Here is a 27,549-nt window from a genome sequence, read left to right on the forward strand (position 1 = left end):
ACCAAAGCATTTGGCAAATTTGCTAAATGGAAAAAAGCTAAAATTATTACATAATTTGTCATGACACAGCCTTACGTGTACTTACATGTACGCTGCCAACAAAAGTAGCAAAACATGTATGCATTTTTGTGATGCATTTGTATGCGTTGCTGTTTTGGTCTGTATTCTCATATTCTGGGGGAATTGATGTACAAATGACAGATGCTGTGCACATTGTGGTACTTAAATAAATGTTTTATATCAAATGTTGTAATAATTCAGAACTTTTAGTGCAATTATTTTAGTCTTCTCCATTTGTGGCATTATACCAATTTAGGATGTGTGGTCGAAATTTCATTGATTTTCAGCCATTTTTGGCCAAGGTGTTTCTTTTTTTTTACCTTTTCATTACACAGCAGGTTGTGCCATTTTTCATGAATGAGGAAAAAAATGTTCTATGTGTATGTTTAATTGTGCTGGGGGCCAATCAGTTACGTTGAAGCTTTTTGTCAACAAATTGCTACATTTCATGATCTAAATTCACAAATGTGTATACTAAGGCACCAATACTAGATTCAGATGTTAGGTAGATGTATATATGATATTTTAGAACGATTTTGAGTTGCCAATATCAATATAGTAGATTTTACAAGCAAAAACAGCAGCACAAGATTTTCGTTTTTTGTTATTCATTTGTATATACAATTCTGGCTGGTGACAAAGGTCGTGCAAGTTTGGTGCGGAGAACTTTTAACCCAAAGTCCACAATGGTATTGTCTATGCAAAAATGCATTGAATGAGTAGTGCCCAGGCGTGGGAACGAAATCCATTTTCTAAGCACTTTTTCTCAAAACGCAATACAGCCTACTACAGCTCTACAGCCTGTTGTCAGGGTTACGGTCCGTTCCTCCAGGGATCTGTAGCCCCGGGCCCACACACACCTCTCTCACAGTTAGGAATGTTATCTTATTTGTAAAGACATTTTAATAGATCCTATGGATATCTAAGTTACTGTCCTGCTATTGCAATATTGTGTGTGTGTATAACTTTACATATTGTAGCCTAGTATGTTAATGAAAGTGGAAAGGGGACTACATCTGGCTCATCAACAAAGCATAACAAACAAATGTTTATATATATCTGTGTGTTTCTCTATGAATTTAGTACAAAAGGACCCACATGTAAACAAGACATTGTGCTTTCTTGGGTTTAAATCCTATTAGTAGACCTTGGATCTGATTCTGAACTGTACTGTGCTTTTCCTATGTGAACTGCTAACAAAGTATTCAATCAAAACCATAAACATAAAGACACTCAGAGTTAAGGGTCTGTGCAAATAAAACATTTGAGAACCAATATATCAGTGTCATACATTCTGAAGAAAACCTGCATGGAGCCTTGACATTCTGTAATTGGATTAAAATAAGAACATTATAATAGTGTGTAAATCTTTGCCACATACAAATGTCTTTGTACAGACATAGATGCCCCCTGCATGATAGCTTCTAAACAAAAGATAAGGCCATGTGGGATCTGATGTGTGATGGGCATACTGTGTAACATAGGCAAACAAACTGTCACCTTTGTGTGACACTGAATTTGTATTGATTATACACATTTCTCTCTATTTCTCCTTTGCTGTCTCAGCTGTTCTCTCTGCACCTCTTCACCAAAGGCGACGCGTGTCCACGGCCAGATTCAACAAGCGGACAGTGCAGGCAAATTCATGCAGAAAGTGGCCAGTTCAGAACACAGGAAACAGGACACAATACAAAAGGACACTGCCCAAAAATACAGACACCATATCAAAGGAGGAGTCGCTAGCAGACAACAACAAATAACTGAGCAGTTGTGGAGCAGATGTTTGCCTCTCCCTTACTTAAATTTGTGAGACTTGTTTTATTATTCTTGTGCAAAGTGTGATGCCACCAGAGCCATCAACATATTGTCGCTGTTGGGCAGAAACCATGTCCCATTCCTTTTATTTTATTGTAAATGAATGCCCTACTTTATCATACACGAGTGTTGCATAAAAGTAGTGAAAATAGCAGATCTACAAGCCCACAACACATCAAAGTGTTGTCAGCTTGTAGATCGTCTATTTTCACCATGTTAGCAGATCTATAGGCCCACAAGATGCTGACATGTTGTCAGCTTGTAGATCAGTTATTTTCACTATTTTAGATACTTTTTAAATAGTGATAAGAAATAAGTAATAAGTAATAAGTTTTGGACATACAGGGTTTCCACCCAAGAGTGATGATGTATTCATATATATTTGTTGTCACCATGTTTATGTTGTATGTGGGATTAATACCCTGTTGTATTTGAATATTTGAGATTAAAATTATATTTACCTTTCATGCAGTTGCATTTTTTTACTTAATGAAATATGTTATGCTTTTACCTCAATGGTTGACTTTGTTGATCCCCATTGGAAATAAGTCCAGATGTCATAATATTGTTGATGTTTGTTTGTTGTAACTCATACAGAGTAAGATTTTAAAAGAAATTTCAGCAGCATTAGTTAGAATGAAATACAAGTTACTTCTAAGTGAATTTGTTCCAAACCAAGATGAAATAAATACTGATCTGCATTTGCAGTGGATCTCTGAATAAGAGAAAATAATTATTATGTTATATAATTATATAAAATAATAATAATTATAAGTATAACAATACATAAAATGTACAGTGAATATATAAATTAATATACTGTGTACATCTTTCACCAGTGAATATAAATAGATGTACAATACATCTATGAATGAAGTACAGGGTCACAAGGGTTATACTTAACAGGCATCTGTCAATATGTGCCAATGTACTGTACCATAGGCCAACATGTTATATTGTAGTAATACAATAGTACAAATAGGTTAGATGATGGTGAGAAAATTGATTTTGTGGTCCATTTAGAGATGGTTAAAACAATGAGGACGTTTCTTTCATTCATTGAGTTTTATTTTTGCATGGCGTAGGTGGGAATCGAACACCTGACCTGGCGTAGGTGGGAATCAAACCCACAACCTTCGGATCCTCACCAACCATACCTAAAATCGACAAAAGTCACAATTTTCATGAATCTATCATATATACTCATAAACTACTTGGACAGATCACTGGGGAGATGCACACGAAGACTGGCCTGTTGCATTTTCATCCCTTCCACGCTCGTTTTCTCTTTCCTTTTCTCTTTCTCCTCTTTTTTCCTTCTTCCCCCTTCTCCCCCTCTCCCCTTCCATTTTTTCCCCCCTTCCCCCCCTAGGTAGGCAATTGTTCCCCAGCCCTGGCGCAGTCGGTAGAGCATGATGACAACTAAAAATGAGACCCGGGTTCGATTCCCCGTCACTGGAAAATATTCCAGTAAACACATGTCGGCGCATGCGTACTAAGACTCTCCGTTCTCGTTCCGTTCTCGTCTGACCGTAGACGCTGTAAATGTTCCAAAGCGTTGCACGGGTTAAGCAGAAACATGTCGGGAGGGTGAAGCAGAGGGGGTGAGAATGGGCTGGCAAAACACAGCACAGCGGGCAAAGCATAACAAAGCACAGCACAGCAAAGGATGGGGCAAAGCAAAGCACAACACACAGCACAGGGGTCTAAGTACAGCAAAGCACAGCATAGGGGACCCCTTCAACGTTGCTGCAAAATTTGGCGCTTTCAAGGGGAGCACACACTGAACGCGGACGGCTGCGCGGTATCGATGCATGTTAAGTGCCGCACGGTAACCCCAACTGGATGCGGCGCGCTGCCACAGCACATACATTTCCCCGGTGGGGAGAACCATGGGAGAACATGTTTACCGAGCGGCACCGCTGGAAAAATAGAACAGCGGCGTATCGTACCGGCGTCCAGTGTGTGTTCCCCTTTAGACTGATTAGCACAACATTACATTCTATCTCCCTAAGGCCCCCAACTAAAAGGTTCTGCTGCAGAAAAAAGAAAAAAACAACAACTGTGGGCCCAGTCATAAATTCCAAAATCAAATTGTAGCTCTACTTAACTACTGTATCAATCTTAGCTAAACACACAGAAGGCTTGGTAATCTTGGTAATCAACGCGGTCTAAGCGCAGTTTCGTAAAAACGGTCTTCAACCAGGAAGAGTGTCTCCATCCGGTGGAATATTTTTCATTTAGCCCTAGAAATGTATTTTAATCGTGTGGTGGGGGGCTCAAACCGTGTCCACTAAGTAGAGTAAGCTTTCAACTGTCCAATGATACCTTTGGTGTGGTGAGGGAGGAAACAGTTTTTGTTATTTTCGGACCAGACGACGGGTCTTTCCGGATTTGCCAAGGATTAGGGAAGTAGACGAACATAGAATTAGGGAGAACTCCACTAACGCTATGGACCAGAGCTAAGTACAGCACAGCCCAACTGGCAAAGCAGAGCACAGTACAGCACATAGCACAGGAGGAAAAGCAAAGCACAGTACAGCACATAGCACAGCACAGAGGACCCGTCCAATGTTTTTTCCTTAGCCATATATCTTGTTACAGGTCTGTAACTCAGAGACCTTGAGACGTTTTCAAAATGTTATAAAAATGTATTTGCCCATTACTTGGCAAACCAACCTTTTATTAGCCAATGGTAACATTACAAATGTTTTCCTGCCCAACTTTCACAGCTCAACTGACAAAGCAAAAGCAAAACACAGCACAGCCAAACTGGCAAATCAAAGCACAGCCCAACAAGCAGAGTAAAACACAGCACAGGGGGGCAAAGCATAACCTACAGTACACAGCACAGGGGGAAAAGCACAGCACAGCACAGTACAGTACAGCACAGCGCAAAGAAAAGCAGGGCGCAAAGAAAAGCACAGTACAGCACATAGCACACAGGGCAAAGCAAAGCACAGTACAGCACAAAGCACACAGGCAAAGCAAAGCACAGTACAGCAAATCAAAGGGGGCAAAGCAAAGCACAGCACAGCTAAGGAGCAAAGTAAAGCACAGTACAGCACAGCACAGGGGGCAAAGCACAGCACACCACAGCACAGCAGAGCAAAGGGGGCAAAGCACAGCACAGCCAAGCACAACTGGCAAAGCAAAACACAGCACAGCACAGGAGACAAAGCACAGCACAGCCCAGCCCAACTGGCAAAGCAAAACACAGCACACAGCAAAGGGGGCAAAGCACAGCCAAGCACAGTACAGCACAGCCCAACAGGCAAAGCAAAGCAAAGCACAGCACAGACCAACTGGCAAAGCAAAACAAAGGACAGCACAGGGGGCAAAGCATAGCCTACAGTACACAGCACAAGGGGCAAAGCACAGCAAAGCACAATACAGCACAGCCCAACTGGCAAAGTATAGCACAGTACAGCACATAGCACACAGGGCAAAGCAAATTACAGTACAGCACATAGCACACGGGGCAAAGCAAAGCACAGTACAGCACATAGCACATGGGGCAAAGCAAAGCACAGTACAGCACAGCACAGGGGGCACAGCACATCACAGCACAGGTGGCAAAGCACAGCACAACCAAACTGGCAAAACAAAACACAGCACAACACAGGGGGTAAAGCACAGCACAACCCAACTGGCAAAGCAAAACACAGCACAGCACAGGGGGCAAAGCATACAGAACAAAGCACAGGGGGCAAAGCACAGCACAGCACAGAGGGCAAAGCATAGCAAAGCACAGTACACCACAACCTAACTGGCAAAGCAAAGCACTGCACAGCCCAACTGGCAAAGCAAAGCAAAGCTCATTACAGCACAGCACGGGGCAAAGCAAAGCAAGATACAGCACATAGCACAGGGGGCAAAGCAAAGCACAGTACAGCACATTGCACAGGAGGCAAAGCACAGAACAGAACAGGGGACCCGTTCAACGTTGCTGCCACCAGGACATGTCCAGCCGAAGCAAATATTCGGAGGCCTTAGGGTTTTTTCATGTTAATAAGTCTAAAAGTGCCAAATTTTGCACAGGTGTAGCCCAGGGCATGCTCTAATGATTTAGCAAGGGCGCCCGAGTCGGCGACCTTCTGGGTCGCCACAGCGGCCAAATCAAGTTGGGCTCCCATCGACTTTCTATACAGGTGGAAAAGTAGGATTTGAGGGGTCTAACTAGGGGTTTGTCATGATGCTGAATCCATTGCAAGCATTTGTTTTGCACAAAAAAAAAACATTCCTTGGGCTACAAATGGCCCCAGAAAACGCCCACAAAACGAGGGAGAACTGTGAAAAGTGATGACTCATCCCTTTTCATCACTAAACAATCATTTTCTGGAGCCATTTGTAGCCCAGGGAATGTTTTTGTGCAAAACAAATGCTTGCAATGGATTCAGCATCATGACAAACCCCTAGTTAGACCCCTCAAATCCTACTTAAATACCCATAAAAAAACAAATGTTTTTCTGGGTATTTTCCTCCTGTATAGAAAGTCGATGGGAGCCCAACTTGATTTGGGCACTGTGGCGACCCTGAAGGTCGTCGGCTCGGGCGCCCTAGCTAAATCATTAGAGCATGCTCTGGGCTACATCTGTGCAAAATTTGGCGCTTTTAGACTGGTTAGCACAACATTACCATTCTATCTCCCTAAGGCCCCCGACTAAAAGGTTCTGCTGCAGAAAAAAGAAAAAAACAACAACAACTGTGGGCCCAGTCATAAATTACAAATTCAAATTGTAGCTCTACTTAAAGGGGAAGACCACCCATTTTCAATATACTTTCAATATACTTGATGACATCACACATTGTAATTTACAATACAAACCCCAAAATCAATCCTCCAGTTCTAGGCAACACAGAAGGGGGGGGGGGGAATGTTTTTCTATTTCCACACAACTCCTCTAAGGTATATTAATGACACAGTTCAATATTGAAAATGGGTGGTCTTCCCCTTTCACTACTGTATCAATCTCAGCTAAACACACAGAAGGCTTGGTAATCTATTTTCAAGTAGATTGTGTTTTATTTCATTTTATTCTATTTTACTTAGCCATATACTATTTTTTTTATGGGTCTGTAACACAGAGTGTACAAATGGAACCAAATTGACTCTTACAGGTCTGTAGCTTTCAAATCTTTTTTGTAATTTCATAAATCATCATACAAAGTTTTCAAACACTTTCACTACTTTTTCAAGGCACAGCAAAGGGGACCCGTCCAATGTTTTTTCCTTAGCCATATAATATCTTTTTACAGGTCTGTAACTCTGAGAGTGTACAAATGGAACCAAATGGACCCGTACAGGTCTCTAAGTCTGAGAGTGTACAAATGCCTTTTAAGTCAGTAGCTCTTTTTGTAATTTCATAAATCCTTATACAAAGTTTTCAAACACTTTCACAACTTTTTCAAAATACTATAAAAATGTAATTGCCCATTACTTGGTAAAGCAACTTTTTATTAGCCAACGGTAAAATGACAAATGTTTTCCTGCTCAACTTTCACAGCCCAACTGACAAAGCAAAACACAGCACAGCACAGGGGGCAAAGCAAAGCAGAGCACAGCACAAAGCATAGGGGGCAAAGCAAAGCAGAGCACAGCACAAAGCATAGGGGGCAAAGCACAGCACAGCCCAGCCCAACTGGCAAAGCAAAACACAGCACAGCACAGCACAGCACAGCACAGCACAGCACAGCACAGCACAGCACAGGGGGCAAAGCACAGTACAGCACAGCCAAACTGGCAAAGCAAAGCACAGCACAGCCCAACAGGCAAAGCAAAACACAGCACAGCACAGCACAGCACAGCACAGCACAGGAGAGCAAAGCATAGCATAGCCTATAGTAGACAGCAAAGAGGGCAAAGCACAGCACAGCACAGCACAGCCCAACTGGCAAAACAAAGCAAAGCACAGCACAGCCCAAATGGCAAAGCAAAGATAAGCACAGTACAGCACAGCTAGGGGCAAAGCAAAGCACAGTACAGCACATAGCTAGTTTCCAAACACTTTCACAACGTTTTCAAAATGTTATAAAAATGTAATTGCCCATTACTTGGCAAACCAACCTTTTATTAGCCAATAGTAACATTACAAATGTTTTCCTGCCCAACTTTCACAGCCCAACTGACAAAGCAAAACACAGCACAGCACAGCACAGCACAGGGGGCAAAGCAAAGCAAAGCAGAGCACAGCACACAGCATAGAAGGCAAAGCACAGCACAGCCCAGCCTAACTGGCAAAGTAAAACACAGCACAGGGGGCAAAGCACAGTACAGCACAGCCCAACTGGCAAATCAAAGCACAGCCCAACAAGCAGAGTAAAACACAGCACAGGGGGCAAAGCATAACCTACAGTACACAGCACAGGGGGAAAAGCACAGCACAACACAGTACAGCACAGCCCAACTGGCAAAGCAAAGCAAAGCACAGCACAGCACAGCCCAACTGGCAAAGCAAAGTAAAGCACAGCACAGCCCAACTGGCAAAGCAAAGTAAAGCACAGCACAGCTAGGGGCAAAGCAAGGCACAGTACAGCAAATAGCACAGGGCGCAAAGAAAAGCACAGTACAGCACATAGCACACGGGGCAAAGCAAAGCACAGTACAGCACAAAGCACACAGGCAAAGCAAAGCACAGTACAGCAAATCAAATGGGGCAAAGCAAAGCAAAGCACAGCACAGCTAAGGAGCAAAGTAAAGCACAGTACAGCACAGCACAGGGGGCAAAGCACAGCACACCACAGCACAGCAGAGCAAAGGGGGCAAAGCACAGCACAGCCAAGCCCAACTGGCAAAGCAAAACACAGCACCACAAAGGAGACAAAGCACAGCACAGCCCAGCCCAACTGGCAAAGCAAAACACAGCACACAGCAAAGGGGTCAAAGCACAGCCAAGCACAGTACAGCACAGCCCAACAGGCAAAGCAAAGCAAAGCAAAGCAAAGCAAAGCACGTCACAGACCAACTGGCAAAGCAAAACAAAGGACAGCACAGGGGGCAAAGCATAGCCTACAGTACACAGCACAAGGGGCAAAGCACAGCAAAGCACAGCACAACACAGCCCAACTGGCAAAGCAAAGCAAAGCAAAGCACAGCACAGCCCAACTGGCAAAGTATAGCACAGTACAGCACAGCTAGGGGTAAAGCAAAGCACAGTACAGCACATAGCACATGGGGCAAAGCAAAGCACAGTACAGTACAGCACAGCATAGCACAGCACAGGGGGCAAAGCAAAACACAGCACAGCACAGCTAGGGAGCAAAGCAAATCACAGTACAGTACAGCACAGCACAGCACAGCACAGGGGGCACAGCACATCACAGCACAGGTGGCAAAGCACAGCCCAACCAAACTGGCAAAACAAAACACAGCACAACACAGGGAGTAAAGCACAGCACAACCCAACTGGCAAAGCAAAACACAGCACAGCACAGGGGGCAAAGCATACAGAACAAAGCACAGGGGGCAAAGCACAGCACAGCACAGGGGGCAAAGCATAGCAAAGCACAGTACAGCACAGCCTAACTGGCAAAGCAAAGCACTGCGGAGCCCAACTGGCAAAGCAAAGTTCAATACAGCACAGCACGGGGCGAAGCAAAGCAAGGTACAGCACATAGCACAGGGGGCAAAGCAAAGCACAGTACAGCACATCGCATAGGAGGCAAAGATAGACAGATTGATAGATAGATACCTTTATTATCCCAAGGGAGAAATTCAGTTGTCCAGTTGTAGCACAGCAGTATACAAGTTACAGAGAAGTAAGAAAAAAAGGGAAAGCACAGCACAACACAGTACAGCACAGCCCAACTGGCAAAGCAAAGCAAAGCACAGCACAGCCCAACTGGCAAAGCAAAGTAAAGCACAGCACAGCACAGCTAGGGGCAAAGCAAGGCACAGTACAGCAAATAGCACAGGGCGCAAAGAAAAGCACAGTACAGCACATAGCACACGGGGCAAAGCAAAGCACAGTACAGCACAAAGCACACAGGCAAAGCAAAGCACAGTACAGCAAATCAAAGGGGGCAAAGCAAAGCAAAGCACAGCACAGTTAAGGAGCAAAGTAAAGCACAGTACAGCACAGCACAGGGGGCAAAGCACAGCACAGCACACCACAGCACAGCAGAGCAAAGGGGGCAAAGCAAAGCACAGCCAAGCCCAACTGGCAAAGCAAAACACAGCACAGCACAGGAGACAAAGCACAGCACAGCCCAGCCCAACTGGCAAAGCAAAACACAGCACACAGCAAAGGGGGCAAAGCACAGCCAAGCACAGTACAGCACAGCCCAACAGGCAAAGCAAAGCAAAGCAAAGCAAAGCAAAGCAAAGCAAAGCAAAGCACGGCACAGACCAACTGGCAAAGCAAAACAAAGGACAGCACAGGGGGCAAAGCATAGCCTACAGTACACAGCACAAGGGGCAAAGCACAGCAAAGCACAGCACAGCCCAACTGGCAAAGTATAGCACAGTACAGCACATAGCACACAGGGCAAAGCAAATTACAGTACAGCACATAGCACAGGGGGCAAAGCAAAGCAAAGCAAAGCACAGCACAGCCCAACTGGCAAAGTATAGCACAGTACAGCACAGCTAGGGGTAAAGCAAAGCACAGTACAGCACATAGCACACGGGGCAAAGCAAAGCACAGTACAGCACAGCATAGCACAGCACAGGGGGCAAAGCAAAACACAGCACAGCACAGCTAGGGAGCAAAGCAAAGCACAGTACAGTACATCTCATAGGAGGCAAAGATAGACAGATAGATAGATAGATAGATACCTTTATTATCCCAAGGGAGAAATTCAGTTGTCCAGTTGTAGCACAGCAGTATACAAGTTACAGAGAAGTAAGAAAAAAAGGGAAAGCACAGCACAACACAGTACAGCACAGCCCAACTGGCAAAGCAAAGCAAAGCACAGCACAGCCCAACTGGCAAAGCAAAGTAAAGCACAGCACAGCACAGCTAGGGGCAAAGCAAGGCACAGTACAGCAAATAGCACAGGGCGCAAAGAAAAGCACAGTACAGCACATAGCACACGGGGCAAAGCAAAGCACAGTACAGCACAAAGCACACAGGCAAAGCAAAGCACAGTACAGCAAATCAAAGGGGGCAAAGCAAAGCAAAGCACAGCACAGCTAAGGAGCAAAGTAAAGCACAGTACAGCACAGCACAGGGGGCAAAGCACAGCACAGCACACCACAGCACAGCAGAGCAAAGGGGGCAAAGCAACAGCCAAGCCCAACTGGCAAAGCAAAACACAGCACAGCACAGGAGACAAAGCACAGCACAGCCCAGCCCAACTGGCAAAGCAAAACACAGCACACAGCAAAGGGGGCAAAGCACAGCCAAGCACAGTACAGCACAGCCCAACAGGCAAAGCAAAGCAAAGCAAAGCAAAGCAAAGCACGGCACAGACCAACTGGCAAAGCAAAACAAAGGACAGCACAGGGGGCAAAGCATAGCCTACAGTACACAGCACAAGGGGCAAAGCACAGCAAAGCACAGCACAGCACAGCCCAACTGGCAAAGTATAGCACAGTACAGCACATAGCACACAGGGCAAAGCAAATTACAGTACAGCACATAGCACAGGGGGCAAAGCAAAGCAAAGCAAAGCAAAGCACAGCACAGCCCAACTGGCAAAGTATAGCACAGTACAGCACAGCTAGGGGTAAAGCAAAGCACAGTACAGCACATAGCACACGGGGCAAAGCAAAGCACAGTACAGCACAGCATAGCACAGCACAGGGGGCAAAGCAAAACACAGCACAGCACAGCTAGGGAGCAAAGCAAAGCACAGTACAGTACAGCACAGCACAGCACAGGGGGCACAGCACATCACAGCACAGGTGGCAAAGCACAGCCCACCCAAACTGGCAAAACAAAACACAGCACAACACAGGGAGTAAAGCACAGCACAACCCAACTGGCAAAGCAAAACACAGCACAGCACAGGGGGCAAAGCATACAGAACAAAGCACAGGGGGCAAAGCACAGCACAGTACAGTACAGGGGGCAAAGCATAGCAAAGCACAGTACAGCACAGCCTAACTGGCAAAGCAAAGCAAAGCACTGCGGAGCCCAACTGGCAAAGCAAAGTTCAATACAGCACAGCACGGGGCGAAGCAAAGCAAGGTACAGCACATAGCACAGGGGGCAAAGTAAAGCACAGTACAGCACATCGCATAGGAGGCAAAGATAGACAGATAGATAGATAGATAGATACCTTTATTATCCCAAGGGAGAAATTCAGTTGTCCAGTTGTAGCACAGCAGTATACAAGTTACAGAGAAGTAAGAAAAAAGATAGATAAGAGGGAAAAAAAACAAGAGCAGTACAGTACCAATAAAGAGAAGGTGCATCAATAGAGGGGGCGAATAATATATAAGTATATTTACATAAAGTGTCTTACAAAAAAGAGACCGTAACAGTCAATGCTAGTTAGTGCAACAAGTATCTCACTGTCATTGTTAAACAAAGCAATATACTCAGAGACTACCAACACAACCTAATAGTGCAATGTCAAAAATCAGTGCGATCATCAGCTCAATCATCAGCTCAGAGAAGAAGAAACTAGGAAGCGTGTCACCGCAAGACGCACATGAGCACTATCCCTGGAAGGTCCTTAGGGGTCAAAGTCAATAGAGCAATAGTTCTGTCAGTCTAAGTTAGGAAGGAAGTCCTTTTCAATCGTCCGTTATGTGTCTCGTTGTACAGCTTAAGGGCGGCCGGTACAAAATATTTTCCTAGTCTCTCACATCTCCGTCCTGGGTAGGCAAAGCGGTCGTTTCCTCTCTTACTCCAGTAACTGGTGATCTCCAGATGGAGGGGGTGAGAGGAGTTCTCCAAGATGGAATCTAGCTTCCTCGCTGTTCGCACCCTGGTTACTTCCTCCACCCCCTGCAGAGAGGACCCAACGACAGAGCCTGCTTTCCTCACCAGTCTGTTTAGGTTAAACGTGTCACCTGCTCTGTTATTGCCACCCCAGCATGTTATACCAAAAAAGAGGACACTTGCCATGACAGACTGGTAGAACATCTGTAACATCCTATTGCACACACCAAACGATCTCAGTCTTCTCAGGAGGAACAGCCTGCTTTTTCCCTTGCGTGTACTCAGAGGAATTTGTAGTTATCCACAAGCTCAACCACCTCTCCGTTAATGGTGCTTGGCACCGGGGGGACTCTCTTGGAAGTACGGAAGTCCACCACCATCTCCTTGGTCTTGCTAGCGTTGAGCCTGAGATGGTTAGCCTCGCTCCACTGCACAGAACAGGGGACCCGTTCAACGTTGCTGCCAGCCGAAGCAAATATTCGGAGGCCTTAGGGTTTTTTCATGTTAATAAGTCTAAAAGCGCCAAATTTTGCACAGATGTAGCCCAGGGCATGCTCTAATGATTGAGTTAGGGCGCCCGAGTTGGCGACCTTCTGGGTCGCCACAGCGGCCAAATCAAGTTGGGCTCCCATGGCGGGCACGGTGGCGCAGTCAATAGTGCTGTCGCCTCACAGCTAGAATGTCCTGGGTTCGATTCCCGCCGGGGGACACTGTGGGTGCTGGGGGCGTGTTCCCTCCTCCGCGTCATCAGTGCCCACACCCTAGGTGGGGTTGGCAAAAGGGCCTTTCTGTGTGGAGTTTGCATGTTCTCCCCGTGTCTCCTAGGGTAGATACCCTCACAAAGACATGCAGTAATCCTGGTCTCTATAAAGCCTCCCCCTGGCCAGCCGGGGCGCCTGATGGAGGGGAATGGAACTGGTTGGAATAACGTGTTCCTTCCACGCGCTACGTCCAACCGGGGAAGCTCCCCCTGTCAGGTGATAAGAAGCGGCCTGCTCACTCCTCATGCATTGAAGGAAGCATGAGCTCAGTTCGGGGCCCTCCCCAGGTTGGCAGAGGGAGAGTAGAGCCCAGGATCAACACTTTGGCAATTGGCACCGGGTGAAAAAATGGGTTACAAAAATCGTGGGATAAAAATTTAGAGAAAAAAAAAAAGTTGGTATTTAAGTAGGATGTGAGGGGTCTAACTAGAGGTTTGTCATGATGCTGAATCCATTGCAAGCATTTGTTTTGCACAAACAAAAACATTCCTTGGGCTACAAATGGCCCCAGAAAACGCCCAAAAACGAGGGAGAAATGTAAAAGAGATGACTCATCACTTTTCATCACTAAACAATAATTTTCTGGAGCCATTTATAGCCCAAGGAATGTTTTTTGAGCAAAACAAATGCTTGCAATGGATTCAGCATCATGACAAACCCCTAGTTAGACCCCTCACATCCTACTTAAATACCCAGAAAAAAACTAATGTTGGGCGCTTTTAGACTGATTAGCACAACAAATTACCATTCTATCTCCCTAAGGCCCCCGACTAAAAGGTTCTGCTGCAGAAAAAAGAAAAAAACAACAACTGTGGGCCCAGTCATAAATTACAAAACTGTATCAATCTCAGCTAAACACACAGAAGGCTTGGTAATCTATTTTCAAGTAGATTGTGTTTTATTTTATTAAGTGTGCCTGCCATGCAATGCAATGGCAAAACACTTATTGTAATCCGCCATACTTAGTTAGTTCACAATAATGATCCCACAAAATTTCGGCACGTAATAACTGCCGCACGATTTACGCCACCGCCGCAATATATACATCAAAACGTGCGGCTCGGCTGGGAATGGGGTGCTATTACTTTTCTTTCCGATCCGCGTTACCATTGCGACGTAATTCGCAAAAAACGACGCCAAAAAACCCTATTGACTTAGAATGGGGGAAATTTCGGCACGTAATAACTGCCGCACGATTTACGCCACCGCCACAATATATATATCAAAATGTGCAGCTCGGCCGGGAATGGTGTGGTATTACTTTTCTTTCCGATCCGTGTTACCATGGCAACGTAATTCGTAAAAAACTACGCTCAAAAACCCCCATTGACTTTGAATGGGGGACTCCGAAAAAAACCCAGGAACTTTGGAGCCACATAACTCTGCCATACTTTTGCCTAGCAACGTCACTTAAACTTTATAATGCACACACAACTTTGGTCTTTTTCCGGCCAATAGGGATGAGCTGTAATTGATTAAGCCCCGCCCCCTCTGTAACAGGAAGTGCCCTTCGCCAAACAGGAAGTGCCTCTACTCTGTTCTAATGATTACGATATATCGCCCACCAAAATGTAGCAAATCCTTATTTCTTACAGAAATATCAGAACTTCTATCTATCTGTTCCACGGACTATGAGAGAACCCTTATTGCTGGCGATACAAATCTACATGTAGACATTGTTACAGATCTTATGGCTATGAGTTTTGTACAATTATTGCATTCCCTTGATTTTGTTCAGCATGTTACCGGGCCAACCCACAATCAAGGCCACACTCTTGATGTTGTGATCTCTAAAGGGCTAAATATTTCTATGGACAGAATCATCGCTAAGCCTGACCTATCAGACCATTATTTACTGTGTTTTAATATGACTGTCTCCGATTTAGAAAGAAATAATAGAGAATATACCATAAAAAGGAGATTTTTCGGATCTTCTTCAGCAGAAGAGTTTGCTTGCCATTTTGCATGTTCACCCCCTCTTCCTGATATTAACTCAGTAAATGATATGGTTCACCGTTTTAATCTTAACTTAGAGTCAGCTCTGGATATAGTAGCTCCTATGAAAACTAAAAAGAAACTTAACTCCAAAGTGACACCCTGGATAAACGATCATATACGTTCACTCAAAAAACAATGCCGCAGAGCAGAGCGAGCTTGGAGAAAAAATAAACTAACTATCCACCTACAGATTTTTAAGTCTTCAACAGCCGCCTACAATAAAGCCATGCGTCTGGCTAGGCAGGCCTATTTTTCCGGAATTATTAATGACAATAAGAACAATGCTAGGGTCTTATTCTCTACCATTGAACGCCTTTTAAACCCTCCCCAGTCCTACAAGCAGTCACTCCCTGCCTCTAAAGCAAAGTGTAATGAGTTTGCATCCTTCTTTGACAACAAAATTGAGAACATTCGAGCTGGTATTCTGAATAATACTGTCACAAATGCAAATGCGGTTAATGGTGCCATGTGTAAAAGTGTCGATAAATCTAGGGGGAGCCTAGTATCATTTTGTGCAATTGATGAAGAGGAACTTCGTAAAACCATATCGCAAATGACATCATCTTCTTGCTCGCTGGATGCAATACCCACGCCGTTTCTCAAAGAGGTTGTAGACTGTGTTATTGAAGATATCCTAAAAATAGTAAATAGCTCTATACAATCAGGTGTCTTTCCAGACTCACTGAAAACGGCTGTAGTTAAACCCTTACTCAAGAAACCCAACCTTGACCCGTCCGTGCTGGGTAATTATAGACCCATCTCTAATTTACCTTTTCTGGGCAAGGTCCTTGAAAAAATTATCTTTCATCAATTGGATGTGTTTCTGCAGAACAATAAGGTGCACAACAAATTCCAATCCGGCTTCAGGAAAGGACACAGCACAGAAACTGCACTTGTAAAAGTTATTAATGATCTTAGAGTGGCTGCTGACAACAAATATGTGTCCGTTCTCCTACTGCTGGACCTAACGGCGGCTTTTGACACAATCGACCATACAATTCTAATACAACGTCTCGAACACTGGGTAGGACTGTCTGGGACAGCTCTGTCCTGGTTTTACTCTTACCTAACAGGCAGAAGCTACTTTGTTAATCTAGCTGACTTTGAGTCAAACAAACACAAGATCTGCTCTGGTATTCCACAGGGCTCAATTCTTGGACCTTTATTATTCTCCCTCTATATACTGCCGCTGGGAGAACTTATTTCCGCTCACGGTGTGAATTTCCATTTCTATGCTGATGACACCCAGTTGTACCTTTCGGTGGCTCCGGATGACCCCTGTGCTCTAGACCCATTGCTGACGTGCGTGTCTAGCATAAAATGCTGGATGAGTGAGAACTTTCTCAAGCTAAATGAGGATAAGACAGAAGTTCTCATAATTGGTTCTACTGCCCAAAGAGAATCAATAATAAGTAGACTTGGTAACCTGGCTAAAGAAAGTAACACCTCTGTAAAGAACCTGGGGGTGATCATTGATGCTGAATTAAATTTTAATACACACATTAATCATGTCACGAAGATTGCCTTCTTTCACCTTAGAAATATTGCACGAATTAGAGCTTATCTGTCGCTGAACGATGCAAAAACGCTGATCCATGCTTTCGTTTTCTCTCGGCTGGATTACTGCAACGCACTTCTCTCTGGTCTGCCAAAGAAAACAACTGACAGACTACAACTTGTTCAAAATGCGGCAGCCAGAGTTTTAACTAAAACTAAGATAAGAGAACATATTACTCCAGTCTTAGCGTCGCTACACTGGCTCCCGGTTGTTTTTAGGATTGATTTTAAAATACTTTTACTTGTTTATAAAGCTCTAAATGGTCTGGCACCTTCGTACCTCTATGACTGCCTGCATAGATATGTTCCAACCCGCCCACTCAGGTCCTCTAGTGCAGACCTACTTGAGGCGCCAACAATGAAATATAAAAAATATGGTGAAGCAGCTTTCTGCTTCTACGGACCGACAGCTTGGAATAAACTCCCACTACACCTAAGACAGGCAGCCTCTGTGGATAGCTTTAAAGCACAGCTCAAGCTCAAGATTTCTTTACTCTTGCTTTTAGCTAAATTTTTAAATCCCTGTGCTGCTAATTGACGTCCGCACTGTTCTGAAATTGTTATTTCTCTGCTTAATTGTAATAATTTTAATTATTTCTTTTTATTCTGTATTTTTTATTTTATTTTACTGTTTCTCTGTTAAGGACTTGTGCTTCATTTTCTGCTCTGTAAAGCGCTTTGAGCTGCATTTCATGTCATGAAAGGTGCTATACAAATAAAGTTTTATTATTATTATTACATCTCATAAACCGTTTGTCGTACAGATGCGTGGATGGTTTCATATGACTTGATTAAGAGTCCTTGACCTTAATTGGGGCCTATTTCGCCAAACAGGAAGTTCCCCTCACCAAACAGGAAGTGACCCTTCACCTCGTGAACCGTTTGTCGTACAGACGCGTGGATGGCATCAAATGACTTGATTAAGAGTCCTTAACCTTAATTGGGGCCTATTTTGCCAAACAGGAAGTGCCCCTCACCAAACAGGAAGTGACCCTTGATCTCGTGAACCGTTTGTCGTACAGACGCGCGGGTTGCGTCAAATGACAAGATTAAGAGTCCTTAACCTTAATTGGGGCCTATTTCGCCAAACAGGAAGTGCCCCTCACCAAACAGGAAGTGACCCTTGATCTCGTGAACCGTTTGTCGTACAGAGGCGCGGGTTGCGTCAAATGACAAGATTAAGAGTCCTTAACCCTAATTGGGGCCTATTTCGCCAAACGGGAAGTGCCCCTCACCAAACAGGAATTGACCCTTTATCTCGTGAACCGTTTGTCGTGCAGACGCGTGGGTGGTGTGAAATGACTTGATTAAGAGTCCTTAACCTTAATTGGGGCCTATTTCGCCAAACAGGAAGTGCCCCTCACCAAACAGGAAGTGACCCTTTTTCTCGTGAACCGTTTGTCGTACAGACATGTGGGTGGTGTCAAATGACTTGATTAAGAGTCCTTAACCTTAATCGGGACCTATTTCGCCAAACAGGAAGTACCCCTCACCAAACAGGAAGTGACCCTTTATCTTGTGAACTGTTTGTCGTACAGACTAGGGTGGATCTTAAATGACCTTTTTCTGATTTTCTTGAGTCTCACCCCCCAATTATGTTCCAATGTACAAAAAACTGCTTTGGTTAAAATTTGGTTGAATTTCAAGCATATTTAGAGGTAGCTCAATCAAGTCAAAGATTGTACATTTTATTGGTCAAAATCGAATTGCACTGCAGGCACATTTAAGTTATACATTACACATTATTCTTATACTAAGCACAGAAATGATATTTTTTAAGCTTACAAATCTAAACACAAATCTGATTACATGTTTGTCATATGTCAAACCAGAATTAATGTATTGTAGGTAATAGCAAAGCAAAGAATGACAATTCACTGCAGTATAGCAATTCAGTAGTTACTGATCAATTAAAGTTTGTTTACGGCTATCGGGATACTTGTGCCGATAGTCCTGCACAATTTGCAGCAAGTATTGGAGTTGGGACTCATCTTTAGTAATGAGACCACAATATTCTTGTATTAGGTCAACCCCACACTCTGCATGATCATTAACAACATTCATCGCCTTCACTACAGCCAGAGCTTCTTGGTAGTCCTCCCTGGGCTCCCACTCAAAGCACCTTGGAAAAAATCTTCAATGTTCTTCCTTGCAATTGTTCCAAGGTCAACAGTAATTCTCTTCATATGCCCCTGTTCACCATAAGTGATTGGAAAACTTTAGAGAAGCAGCTTTAGACACCTCAGCATTTATTGATGAACCAGATACCTCGCTGCTCGAGGTATCCGGTTCAGAGCTCCAGGAGCTACCCATCATGCCCGTTGGATGGCAAAGGTTATTTATTGTATGAAGATCTGGATGTTTCATGGCCAATTCAAACTGACCTTCAGGGAAGAAAAAGCATGCATGGATTTGTGCATTTTTGCAGTTTGCAATTATGTGAAGGCATGGATGATGGCACCTGTTGCTGTCAGTGCTCCACTAAATTACTTGGCAGCTGTTAAAATCGTTGCTGGAATATTCATCAATAAATGCTGAGGTGTCTAAAGCTGCTTCTCAAAAGTGTTCCAATCACTTATGGTATTTTGCTCCAGAGATTGTCGGACTTGCATTGTTTGACAGTCAAGTGAGCGCGCAAACGAAGAGGCTGATGGTGAGAGCCATGAAAGATGGAAATGAAGATCATGAACTGAGAATTACTGTTGACCTTGGAACAATTCCAAGGAAGAACATTGAAGTGCTTTTCAAAATGATGGATCTCCCAGATGACTTCCTTGACGTTGATCCCGATGAGTGGGAGCCCAGGGTAGACTACCAAGAAGCTCTGGCTGTAGTGAAGGCAATGAATGTTGTCAATGATCATGCAGAGCGTGGGGTTGACCTAATACAAGAATATTGTGGTCTCATTACTAAAGATGAGTCCCAACTCCAATACTTGCTGCAAATTGTGCAGAACCATCGGCACAAGTATCCCGATAGCCGTAAACAAACTTTAATTGATCAGTAACTACTGAATTGCTATACTGCAGTGACTTTCGGGGTTTTTGGGGGTAAACAAGGAAGTGGGGCTGTGTACTTGTTGTGTGTTGTGAGTATGATTGAAGAGTGTGCAATAAAGACATGTCATTGTGCACGTTAAATGAAAAATAGCAATTGTCATTCTTTTCTTTGCTATTTCCTACAATACATTAATTCTGGTTTGACATATGACAAACATGTAATCAGATTTGTGTTTAGATTTGTAAGCTTAAAAAATATAATTTCTGTGCTTAGTATAAGAATAATGTGTAATGTATAACTTAAATGTGCCTGCAGTGCAATTCGATTTTGACCAATAAAATGTACAATCTTTGACTTGATTGAGCTACCTCTAAATATGCTTGAAATTCAACCAAATTTTAACCAAAGCATTTTTTTGTACATTGGAACATAATTGGGGGGTGAGACTCAAGAAAATCTAAAAAAGGTAATTTAAGATCCACCCTAGTACAGACGCGTGCGTGGCGTCAAATGACTTGATTAAGAGTCCTTAACCTTAATCGGGGCCTATTTGGCCAAACAGGAAGTGCCCCTCACCAAACAGGAAGTGACCCTTTATCTCGTGAACCGTTTGTCGTACAGTCGATAATGTTAAAGCTAATGCAAAAAATGCTAATGTTAAAAAATCTAACGCTAATCTAACGCTAATGCTAACACCAAAAAAAAAATCTAACGCTAATGCTAACACCAACCGCTACACAAGGTTGCACATACTTAGCGAGCTGCAGGCACACTTAAAATTTCTTAGAACTTTTCTTTTCTAGTTAGTTATTGATCCCACAAAATTTCGGCACGTAATAACTGCCGCACGATTTACGCCACCGCCGCAATATATACATCAAAATGTGCGGCTCGGCCGGGAATGGGGTGCTATTACTTTTCTTTACGATCCGCGTTACCATTGCGACGTAATTCGCAAAAAACGACGCCAAAAAACCCCATTGACTTAGAATGGGGGAAATTTCGGCACGTAATAACTGCCGCACGATTTACGCCACCGCCGCAATATATACATCAAAATGTGCGGCTCGGCCGGGAATGGTGTGCTATTCATTTTCTTTCCGATCCGTGTTACCATGGCAACGTAATGCGTAAAAAACTACGCGCTAAAACCCCCATTGACTTTGAATGGGGGACTCGGAAAAAAACCCTAAAACTTTGACGCCACATAACTCTGCCATACTTTTGCCTAGCAACGTCATTTAAACTTTAAAATGCACACACAACTTTGGTCTTTTTCCAGCCAATAGGGATGGGCTGTAATTGATTAAGCCCCGCCCCCTCTGTATTCCTATTGGCTGGGTTTCAAACAGCCACTACTCCAGTTCACAGCATGGTACCGTCTTGAAACTTGGTGTCTGGACTTAAACGGCCAATAGGGACTTAATACTTAAGCCCCGCCCCCTATTAAGCCCCGCCCCTATCTTCCTATTGGCTTAGCTTTAAACAGCTATATCTCCAGTTTGCAGCATGGTACCGTCTTGAAACTCGCTGTGTGTACTTACATGGCGAATAGGAATTACCTGTAATTGCTTAAGCCCCTCCCCCTCTGCATTCCTATTGGCTGGGCTTTAAACAGCCATGTCTCCACTTCCCAAAACGTTACTGGTCTCAAACTCGGTGGGTGGTCCCACAGTCCCAACGGCTAACCGCTAATGCTAACAAATGCTAATGCTAACACATGCTAATGCTAACACATGCTAATGCTAATGCTAACACATGCTAATGCTAATGCCAACACATGCTAATGCTAACAAATGCTAATGCTAAAACATGCTAATGCTAACAAATGCTAATGCTAACAAATGCTAATGCTAACAAATGCTAATGCTAACATATGCTAATGCTAACACAAATGCTAATGCTAACACATGCTAATGCTAACCAATGCTAATGCTAACACATGCTAATGCTAACAAATGCTAATGCTAACATATGCTAATGCTAACAAAAATGCTAATGCTAACAAAAACTAATGCTAACAAATGCTAATGCTAACATATGCTAATGCTAACACAAATGCTAATGCTAACAAATGCTAATGCTAACACATGCTAATGCTAACAAATGCTAATGCTAACATATGCTAATGCTAACAAAAATGCTAATGCTAACAAAAACTAATGCTAACAAATGCTAATGCTAACATATGCTAATGCTAACACAAATGCTAATGCTAACAAAAACTAATGCTAACACATGCTAATGCTAACAAATGCTAATGGTAACAAATGCTCATTCTAACACATGCTAATGCTAACAAATGCTAATGCTAACAAATGCTAATGCTAATGCTAACAAATGCTAATGCTAATGCTAATAAAAATGTTAATGTTAAAGCTAATGTTAACTCATTGACTGCCAAGGCACGAGTTTCACGAGTTATTACAGTACTCCCAGGCTGCCACAGCCCGAGTTTCCCGAGTTGGAAGCCATTTTGAAAAAAAAAAAAAAAAAAAAAAAAAAAAAAATTTCAAAATTTTTTTTTATAAAAAAATTTCTAAAAATGCCTCAAATGTATTAGGCATGATCGCAATTGCGAAATTGCATGTTTAGCCCCATAACAAACACATCTTTCAAAATGTCAAAAATGGCTGTTTTGTCTGACTTTGAAGGCTTGTATCTCATGAATGCCTGAACGGATTTCCAAGCGGATTTTTTTGTTTGAAAGCTGTTAAAAAGTACTACACATATGGTGCATGCTCTAGGCATGGGCGTGCACGATCCGTGCACTAAAAATTGATCCGTGCACTAGAAATTTGGAAGGTGGCAGTGTTTGTTTTGTCTGACTTTGAAGGCTTCTATCTCATGAATGCCTGAACGGATTTCCAAGCGGATTTTTTTGTTTGAAAGCTGTTAAAAAGTACTACACATATGATGCATATATGGTGCATGGGCGTGCACGATCCGTGCACTAAAAATTGATCCGTGCACTAGAAATCTAGGATAGTGGCAGTCTGGTACTTGGGGGCCATCTTGAAATGGCATTCAATGAGTTAAAAATGCTGATGTAAAAAAATTGAATAATGATGTTAATGTTAATGCTAAATGCTAATGCTAACACCAACTGCTATACAAGGATGCTAATGCTAACACCAACTGCTATACAAGGTTGCACACACTTAGCGAGCTGCAGGCACACTTAAAATGTCTTAGAAATTTTCTTTTCTAGTTTATTATGCAATTTAACTGTATCAGTTATCATTATAGTGTTTGGTGAATTATGACAGCCAGTTATGGGCCAGTCAGGAACTCACTGCTCTTGAATTAAGACCATTAAAAGAAATGGCAGATCAATGCATTAGACAAACACTATGAAAGCATAATACGCACAATATCTGTTTGTGGAGGACAAAAAACCTCTACTAGTCTAGTTTGATCATCTGTCGGTCAGGAAACACAGTGGCTAAATCTCTTTCTTGCCAACTTCTGGTCCTTGACTGTAATTAAGTGTGCCTGCCATGCAATGCAATGGCAAAACACTTATTGTAATCCGCCATACTTAGTTAATTAGTTAGTTAGTTAATTTCGCCACAAATTTCGGCACGTAATAACTGCCACACAATTTACGCTACCCCCGCAATATATACATCAAAACGTGCGGCTCGGTCGGGAATGGGGTGCTATTACTTTTCTTTCCGATCCACATTACCATTGCGACGTAATTCGCAAAAAAACGACGCCCAAAAACCCCATTGACTTAGAATGGGGGAAATTTCGGCACGTAATAACTGCCGCACGATTTACGCCACAACCGCAATATATACATCAAAATGTGCGGCTCGGCCGGGAATGGTGTGCTATTACTTTTCTTTTCCGATCCGCGTTACCATGGCAACGTAATTCGTAAAAAACTACGTGCAAAAAACCCATTGACTTTGAATGGGGGACTCGGAACAAAAACCAGAAACTTTGGCGCCACATAACTCTGCCAAACTTTTGCCTAGCAACGTGATTTAAACTTTAAAATGCCCACATAACTTTGGTATTTTTCCGGCCAATAGGGATGAGCTGTAATTGATTAAGCCCCGCCCCCTCTGTACTCCTATTGGCTGGGTTTTAAACAGCCACTACTCCAGTTCACAGCATGGAACCGTCTTGAAACTTGGTGTCTGGACTTAAAAGGCCAATAGGGACTTATTACTTAAGCCCCGCCCCCTCTTAAGCCCCGCCCCTATCTTCCTATTGGCTTAGCTTTAAACAGCTATATCTCCAGTTTGCAGCATGGTACCGTCTCGAAACTCGCTGTGTGTACTTACTAGGCCAATAGGAATTATCTGTAATTGCTTAAGCCCCGCCCCCTCTGCCTTCCTATTGGCTGGGCTTTAAACAACCATGTCTCCACTTCCCAACACGTTACTGGTCTCAAACTCGGTGGGTGGTCCCACAGTCCCAACGGCTAACCGCTAATGCTAATGCTAACATATGCTAATGCTAATGTTAACAAATGCGAATGCTAACACATGCTAATGCTAACAATTGCTAATGCTAACAAATGCTAATGCTAACAATATGCTAATACATGCTAATGCTAACAAATGCTAATGCTAAAAAATGCTAATGCTAATGCTAACAAATGCTAATGCTAAAACATGCTAACAAATTCTAATGCTAACAAATGCTAATGCTAACAAACTAATGCTAATGCTAACAAATGCTAATGCTAACATATGCTAATGCTATGCTAACAAATGCTAATGTTAACAAATGCTAATGCTAACATTTGCTAATGCTAACAAATGATAATACTAACACATGCTAATGCTAACAAATGCTAATGTTAACACATGAAAATGCTAATGCTAACTAATACTAATGCAAAAATGCTAATGCTAACACCAACTGCTATACAAGGTTGCACACATTTAGCGAGCTGAAGGCACACTTAAAATTTCTTAGAAATTTTCTTTTCTAGTAAAAGTCTTGCTTTACTGATGTCCTATGACTGCTGATATTCGCTTTTTAATAATACGTTTGGTGTGGCCTTGAATGTTAGCTTGAACTTTAAGCACCTCACTGAGGCTCCGGACAGTTTTTGCTAATTCATTCATTCATGTATTTATTAAGTGTGCCTGCCATGCAACGCAATGGCAATACACTTATTGTAATCCGCCATACTTAATTAATTAGTTAGTTAGTTTCGCCACAAATTTCGGCACGTAATAAGTGCCGCACGATTTACACCACCGCCGCAATATATATGTTACAGTCATTTTGGGTAACTCAGTGAGACTGTGGTAAGAGCGCTCGTTTTGTAGTTCACCACACACTAATCACCACCAGATGGCGACGCAGCCATTCAATAGTGAAGGCGCTGACGTCACTCGTTTGCGACTCTCTTTCTTTATTTACTAGCCTAGCCTAGCCTAGCCTAGCCTAGCCTAGCTTAGCTTAGCCATTAGCTCCATTGTAGTCACTTGGACAGGGCGTTTATCGTGGGCTTGCCCAGGCCATAAATATAACGATTGCATTCACCACGGCTTCGTAACTCGCGCGGCGCTCCGCCGGCCGCGCGGCCCGCGGCACGGCAAGCGCTCCGTTTCTCTATCTCACCGTTTCTCTATCTAACCGTGACATATACATCAAAACGTGCGGCTCGGCCGGGAATGGGGTGCTATTACTTTTCTTTCCGATCCGCGTTACCATTGCGACGTAATTCGCAAAAAACTACGCCAAAAAACCCCATTGACTTAGAATGGGGGAAACTTCGGCACGTAATAACTGCCGCACGATTTACGCCACCCCCGCAATATATACATCAAAATGTGCGGCTCGGCCGGGAATGGTGTGCTATTACTTTTCTTTCCGATCCGCGTTACCATGGCAACGTAATTCGTAAAAAACTAAGCTCAAAACCCCCCATTGACTTTGAATGGGGGACTCTGAAAAAAAAACAGAAACTTTGGCGCCACATTACTCTGACATACTTTTGCCTAGCAACGTCACTTAAACTTTAAAATGCACACACAACTTTGGTCTTTTTCTGACCAATAGGATTCGCCAAACAGGAAGTGCCTCTACATCTCATGAACCGTTTGTCGTACAGACGCACGGATGGCGTCATATGACTTGATTAAGAGTCCTTAAGCTTAATTGGTGCTTCCTGCGCCAAACAGGAAGTGCCCTTCGCCAACAGGAAGTGACCCTTTTTCTCATGAACCGTTTGTCGTACAGACGCACGGATGGCGTCACATGACTTGATTAAGAGTCCTTAACCTTAATTGGGGCCTATTTCGCCAAACAGGAAGTGCCCCTCACCAAACAGGAAGTGACCCTTTATCTCATGAACCGTTTGTCGTACAGACTTGTGGGTGGTGTCAAATGCTAATGCTAACACATGCTAATGCTAACAAATGCTAACACATGCTAATGCTAAAAATGTTAATGCTAACACATGCTAATGCTAACAAATGCTAATGCTAAAAATGCTAATGCTAATGCTAACAAATGCTAACGCATGCTAATGTTAACAAATGCTATTGCTAAGACATGCTAATGCTAATGCTAACACATGCTAATGCTAACACATGCTAATGCTAACAAATGCTAATAATAACCAATGCTAATGCTAACACATGCTAATGCTAACAAATGCTAATGCTAGAAATGCTAATGCTAACACATGCTAATGCTAAAAAATGCTAATGCTAACACATGCTAATGCTAACAAATGCTAATGCTAAAAATGCCAATGCTAATGCTAACAATTGCTAATGCTAATGCTAACACATGCTAATGCTAACAAATGCTAATGCTAACACTTGCTAATGTTAACACATGCTAATGCTAACAAATGCTAATGCTAACCAATGCTAATGCTAACACATGCTAATGCTAATGCTAACAAATGCTAATGCTAAAAATGCCAATGCTAATACTAACAAATACTAATGCTAACATATGCTAATGCTAATGCTAACAAATGCTAATGCTAACACATGCTAATGCTAACAAATGCTAATGCTAACAAATGCTAATGCTAACAAATGCTAATCGTAACAAATGTAACACATGCTAATGCTAAAAATGCTAATGCTAACACATGCTAATGCTAACAAATGCTAATGCTAAAAATGCCAATGCTAATGCTAACAATTGCTAATGCTAATGCTAACACATGCTAATGCTAACAAATGCTAATGCTAACACTTGCTAATGTTAACACATGCTAATGCTAACAAATGCTAATGCTAACCAATGCTAATGCTAACAAATGCTAATGCTAAAAATGCCAATGCTAATACTAACAAATACTAATGCTAACATATGCTAATGCTAATGCTAACAAATGCTAATGCTAACACATGCTAATGCTAACAAATGCTAATGCTAACAAATGCTAATGCTAACAAATGCTAATCGTAACAAATGTTAATGCTAACAAATGCTAATGCCAACAAATGCTAATGCTAACAAATGCTAATAAAAATGTTAATGTTAAAGCTAATGATAAAAATGCTGATGTAAAAAATTCTAATAATGATGTT

This window comes from Nannobrachium achirus (genome assembly GCF_963921795.1).
Source record: "Nannobrachium achirus genome assembly, chromosome: 12".
Taxonomy (NCBI): domain Eukaryota; kingdom Metazoa; phylum Chordata; class Actinopteri; order Myctophiformes; family Myctophidae; genus Nannobrachium; species Nannobrachium achirus.